Source organism: Rhincodon typus, chromosome 11, assembly GCF_021869965.1.
Source record: "Rhincodon typus isolate 14 chromosome 11, sRhiTyp1.1, whole genome shotgun sequence".
Classification (NCBI taxonomy): Eukaryota; Metazoa; Chordata; class Chondrichthyes; order Orectolobiformes; family Rhincodontidae; genus Rhincodon; species Rhincodon typus.
The window spans coordinates 70,092,088-70,098,668 of NC_063342.1; positions in this window are offsets into that span (position 1 = coordinate 70,092,088).

A 6,581-nucleotide genomic window follows, 5' to 3' on the forward strand; every position below is an offset into this window, starting at 1 on the left:
GCGAACACTGGTTAGCACTGCGTGACCCAGAGGGTGAACACTGGTTACCAATGACATAGAACGTGAATGTTAGTGAACACAATGACGTAAATACTTGGAAAAGGCAACATTTGCAGGAGGTTTGGGAAAGAGACCGGGTGCGCAATGGATCTTTCCAAGCTATGATGGACTGAATTTCTCATTCTGCACTGTTGGATTCTGTGATTTATTGTTATCTGATTTTTTTTTCCAAATCTGAACACTTGTCCATTGCAAATATCTTGTCATAATAGCTGTCAAACCCATTTGAAGGAAATCAACTGAGCTGAGTGGAACAATACCGAATAAATTGAATCTATTTATATATATATATATTTATGAGGCAGACTGTCCTTTTGCGTATTTGTATGATGCACCATTGCATTCATTTTTATAACCAATTGCTCAAATAAATGTAGCGTCAAGTTCTTTGGATAAAAGCTACTTGGAAGAATGTGGAGGTTAAAAGCTCGATTGAGCAGTCCAGGGACTCCTCTGTCATTCCAGTGACTGCATCAGATATGGAGAGACTTTGAACTGTATTGGACTGAAAGGTGAACTTGGATGGTACAATTCAGCATGCTGGTAGCGAGAGGTTTGAAAGCTGCGGAGCTGACGGAATTTACTGCATCTGTGGGCCGATCTGTTTATATTCCAACCCATTACAGCCTCATCCATATGCAGGCCTTCAGTATTTGATGACTGCGTGTACTTTATTGGACAGGTTTAATGATTACAGTTAAAGGAACTCTGGGACCAGTGCATTAGTCTGAAATGCAGGAGATGGATGAGCCAGACCCTGCTAGAGGCAGTCAGTGTCAAACTCACAAAACCTTATTTCTGGCACAGCTACTGTATGGAAGGAACTCCCCAACACGGTTATTAAAGCATGGCTGCTCTAAATTTGACAGGGCGCAGCTTCTTAAAAGACAATTAAGTGACTGCATAGGGGTGTTAGCAAAAAAATTTGCAGCTTTTAGCAACAGCCAGAAATGCTTCACATAAATTCTGTCTATCGTGTAGGCAATGATAGCATGACAAAGCATCTCCTCTTAAAACAATTTTACATTTTTTGCTAATTTATAACAAACTTACAGCAGCGCATGCATAGCTATCTCTCAACAGAATGTGGCTTGCTTCCTTGACCTTCATAGGTTGAGGAGGGACCTAACAGGGGTGTTTAAAATTATAGATGAATGTGAAAAGATACATGCATATACACTATATAAAAACCAAAAGAACTGCGGATGCTGCAAATCAGGAACAAAAACAAAGTTGCTGGAAAAGCTCAGCAGGTCTGGCAGCATCTGTGAAGGAGAAAACAGAGTCAACGTTTTGGGAAGGGTCACCGGACCCGAAACGTTAACTCTGTTTTCTCCTTCACAGATGCTGCCAGACCCACTGAGTTTTTCCAGCAACTTTGTTTTTGTTCCATGCATATACACTGTTTGCTCTAATGGGAAAATCTATAGCAACAGGGACTTAAAACTTGAGCAAGGCCATTTAAAAGTACAATCAGGAAACCTTTCCCACAGAATTTGATTCCAAAGCTCAGCAGGTCTTGGCAGCATCTGTGGAGATGAAGCAGAGTTAATCTGTTGGGTCCAGAATGACTCTTCACTTTGTACACAAAAGGGAAATGGGGATTCGGGTCTCTCAAAGAGTGCAGAAATTTACCAGAGCAGGGCCAACAGAATGGAGGCTGTCTGCCTTTTTAATTGCTTTCACACATTTGCATAACACTCATGCCACACAAATGCCAGGTTATGACCATCTCCAATAAGAGACAATCCAGCCACCGGCCTTTAATATTCAATGGTGTTACCATCACTGAATCCCCCACTGTCAACTTCCTGGGTTACCACTGACCGGAAACTCAACTGAACTCGCCAAAAAAAACCAGTGGCAACAAGAGCAGGTCAGAGGCTAGGAATACTGCAGTGAGTAACTCACCTCCCGGCTCCCCAAAGCCTGTCCACCATCTACAAGGCACAAGTCAGGAGTGTGATGGAATACTCACCACTTGCCTGGATGGGTGCAGCCCCAACAACACTCAAGAAGCTTGACACCATCCAGGACAAAGCAGCCGCTTGATTGGCACTACATCCACAAGCATCCACTCCCTCCACCACCGATGCTCAGTAGCAGCAGTGTGTACTATCTACAAGATGCACTGGAGAAATTCACCAAAGATCCTCAGACAGCACCTTCCAAAAGCGAAGGAAAAGGCCAGCAGATACATGGAAATACCACCACCTGCAAGTTCCCCTCCAAGCCACTCACAATCCTGACTTGGTAATATATTGCCGTTCCTTCATTGTCGCTGGGTCATAATCCTGTAACTCCCTCCCAATGGGCATTGTTGGTCAACCCACAGCAGGTAGACTGCAGTGGTTCAAGAAGGCAGCTCACCCCCACCTTCTCAAGGGGGCAACTAGGGACGGGGCAAGAAATGCTGGGCCCAGCCAGTGACGCCCACGTCCCACAAGTGAGTAAAAAAACTAACAGTCATGTCCTCAGCCTGCTGCAGTGCAAGTTGACACAAAATCAAAGAACAAGACCTCATCTTTCAGTTGGACTCTTTACAGCCTCCTGGACTCAACAGTGGATTCAACAATTTCAGACCATCAGTGCTTTCGCCCATTTTGATTTTGTCTTTTTCCTTCTCTCTTTCTCATGTTCTGATTTTTCACCAAGCTGTTCATTGTTCTGCCATTCACACTCACCCTGGATCAATGTCTTGTTCCTTCACTAAAACCATGTCCTGTTGCCTTTTCTTCCATGACATCTTTGCCATTTAATCTCTCTGGCCCTCTGCTCTACCCAAACTTTCACCCTCCCCTCTTTCATCTGAGCAAAACTCATCACATTTCTACCAGGGTCACTGGGCTCCGAACGTTAACACTCTTTCTCTCCTCACAGATGCTGAGTTTCTCCAGCAATTTCTGTTTCCATTTCAGATCTCCAGCATCTGCAGGACTTTGTTTTATAATATTCCTACCTTCTTGCAATTTGCAATATTAACAGGACTTCTTTCGCTGTTGGATCTGCCAAGTATCTCCACCAATTAATGTCTTTTATTTCAGATTACCAAGATCGCCAGTATTTCACTTTCATATAAGTCAGTTACGGTTGGGGTGTAGTTTTAAAGCGTGGAGAGTAAATGCAGATTAATAAAATTGCGGGGCTGATCAGCTATGATCTGATAGAATGCTAGAATGATGTGAAAGACCTAAATGACTTCTTGCTCTGACACAGGACCGGCTTGGGTAATGGATGCAATGAAAAACCTGGCCACACGTACATCCCTATAACCTTCATTTGTCAACTGAAATCTGGTCTCTTATGGAGACTGAGGATGGATCTCAGGATGAGCATGAGAGAATTCCCCAACCTCGCCTCCCGACAATATTTCCAGAAGCATTCAAAGTAACATTTTCAAAAATGTGCATAAGGAAGCAGACATATAAAAAACGTGCAAGGTCGATTTAAAAACTCCTTTGCCGAATGAACTTCACTTATTCTCATTCCAGATGGGAATTCCACCCAAGGGAAAATGCAACACTTCAGCACAAAACAATCCCAAGTTTTCCAACTCACCACAGGCCACACAACACGGAATGGGGGTCCTGGAAACAAACGGGCATGGGACAATTTCTCCCACAATTCGACGCTCCATTGGCCAGGTCATGGAGTCATAGAGCAGGGAAACTGACCCTTCAGTCCAAACTATCCATGCTGAACTGAACTCGTCCCATTTGCCTGACTTTGCCCCATATCCCTCTAAACCCTTCCTATTCATGTACATGTCCGAATGTCTTTTAAATGTCGTAACGCTACCCAGCTCCACCACTTCCTCTGGCAGTTCGTTCCATACACGCACCACCCTCTGTGTGGAAAAAAAAATTGCCTCTTGGGTCCCTTTTAAATCTTTCCCCTCTCACCTTAAACCTACGCCCTCTAGTTCTGGACTGCCCTCCCCTGCTATTCACCTTATCCATGCCCCTCAGGATTTTATAAACCTCTGTAAGGTCACCCCTCAGTCTCCGATGCCCCAGGGAAAATAGCCCCAGCCTCTCCTTATAACTCAAACCCTCTAGTCGCGGCAACATCCTTGTAAAATTCTTTTCCGGCACCTTTTTTATTTTAACCAACATCCTTCCTACAGCGTGATGACCAGAATCGTTACACAGTATTCCAAAAGTCAAGCAGAACTCTCCCGGTTTTAGCATTGGGAATGAACAGACTCCTGGTGAAAGTGCTCTGAGCTCAGATGGACTGCGTTTGGTCAGACAACAGTCAGCAAAGTAATTGTGGGGGTAATGTATCCACACAAGGACAGAGCAGGAACAATCTCATTGCTGGGAGGTGTTCCACGACACTTATCTACAGCAGCTGCAACAGACTTTTCGGTTTCTGACATTATAACCGGGGGTTCTTCTGAATAGCCATTCTATAGATGAAATTGTTCAGCCAGATGCCTGGGGACAATTCTTGCTTATTAATTGTCTGGCCCGGGTCCAAAGTTTTGAATTAGTCGGAATTTATTTTCCTTCATTGGCGTGCTGTGAGGTGGCAGCAGAAGATTAATGTCAGGTTGGCAAGCTGAGCTACGTTTACAAGTTCCTGTAGCAAAACGCCAGGCTCGAAATAATCCTGTCAGTCAGAGAGAGCTTGGAGATAATTACATTGATGACTCCTGAATGGTACCAGAGGGCACTATGGTCTCCAATGTTCCCTGCTTCCGGCTCTTAACACTATTTCTGTATATTATTTCTTTCTCCTCCCTGCTAGGGGTAGTGGTCCTGAGCTGTTGGCAGTGCAGATCGAATGACAGGAGAGGTCGTAACGCTGGGCAAGTCTTTCAGTAAATCAAAGTTTAAATCCTGTGTTGGAGAATGAGAAATTGGCTTCGATATCGTCATTTCTGGACTTCTGTTTATTGTAAAAGAAACCACGAACTGAACCGTTGTGAAGACACGAGCAAATCGCTGATGTCCTTTATTTTACGAGAAGGAAACCTGCAGGGTTTGGATGGGATGAACGGCCTCTCTCTGGGTGCTATAATGACTCTACGGCCTGGTCTGCTGAGGGTGACCCCAGTTGCGCACTGGGATGTTCGATTCTCGGCCTACCCCCACCCCCCCCCACCCCCACGCCAAGCCGCGCTGTTGGGGCAAGGACTCTGACCGACTCTGCTGCCCACTCATGGTGTGGGTAAATACCAGGGCAGCCTTGCCAGAGATGCCCTCAAGAATGAGGCATTGCTTTGGCTTATTCCGTTCCCGGTGTGCAAACAGTCGGGAGTTACGCAGACCTGACCAGGAAGGGGAGCGGGTGTGGGAGCACAGTTGGACCGGGCAGTCATTGGATACCAGTGTGCACCCTTGGCAATGTGCCTGTTACAGCGTGACATCCAGCCTCGCCCTTCGATGTCTCCAAGAGGCTGCGTTGCAAACGGGAGTCGTGGAGGGGGTGGTGTTATCGAATCGATAACTGCGAGCATGAGCACAACCAATTCGTTTGCTGTCACCCCGTACCCACTGTGGCGTTACCAGCACAACATCCCAGTGCAAACTATGTCTCTCAGTGAATGGTCCCACGCACTGCCCGCTCCCAGCCTGCTTCCTGTCCATACCCTGCAGGCTGGGCACCGCTTGCAGAGCGCTACCGTATGTCGACACTGATTAGCATTCAACAAATATTGTTCTGAGACAGTGACAGCCTGTGAGGCCTTTTGTATGTAATTTTAAAAGTAAAATTTGACGTGGATTTCTGCAAAGGCCACTTTGCTCAGGTGTCCCTTGATTCAAGCAGCACGCCGTTTGCTAATTGAAAAGCTTCTTTATCCCCCTGCGCTTTCATCTGCAATTGGAGTGAAATATCTGTCCGATCCTCTTCTCAAAGCAATCAGAGGGAAAATGGACGGGTTTGGTGGAGCAGAGGGCGAGGCCTGTTCAGTTTAGCTGGAGTTAAAGTCACCAACTCTTGGCCTGGAGTCTCCAGGACTTAAGGTTTCAATTAGGAGGAGAAACCATCACGGAATTTTAAAAGAAACATAGTTGTATTTTCCGTTTTGTTTAAACACTTCTATTTATTAGCTGTATCAACACCAGAGGTGGGATTAGGAGAGGTGTAGGGATAATATAGAGGGATGGGGGACATGTGGAAAATGGGGGAGACACAAGGGGAAGTTACAGGAGGTGGTATGGAGAGTTGGGAGGATACAGGCAGTTGGGGGGGTTACATGGAGGGTGACATGGAAATGGGCAGGTGAGGGAGGATATGAGTAGGTGAGGGGAGGATATGGATAGATGGGGGAGGATATGAGTAGGTGAGGGGAGGATATGGATAGGTGGGGGAGGATACAGACAGTTGGAGGAAGATACAGACAGGTGGGGGACGAAATGGACTGTTGGGGAGAATATAGACAGGTGAAGGGAGCATATGGACAGTTCGAGGAAGATATGGACAGGTGAGTGGAGGATATGAACAGGTGAGGGGAGGATATGGACAGTTGGGGAGGATATGGACAGGTGAGGGGAGGATATGGACAGGTGAGG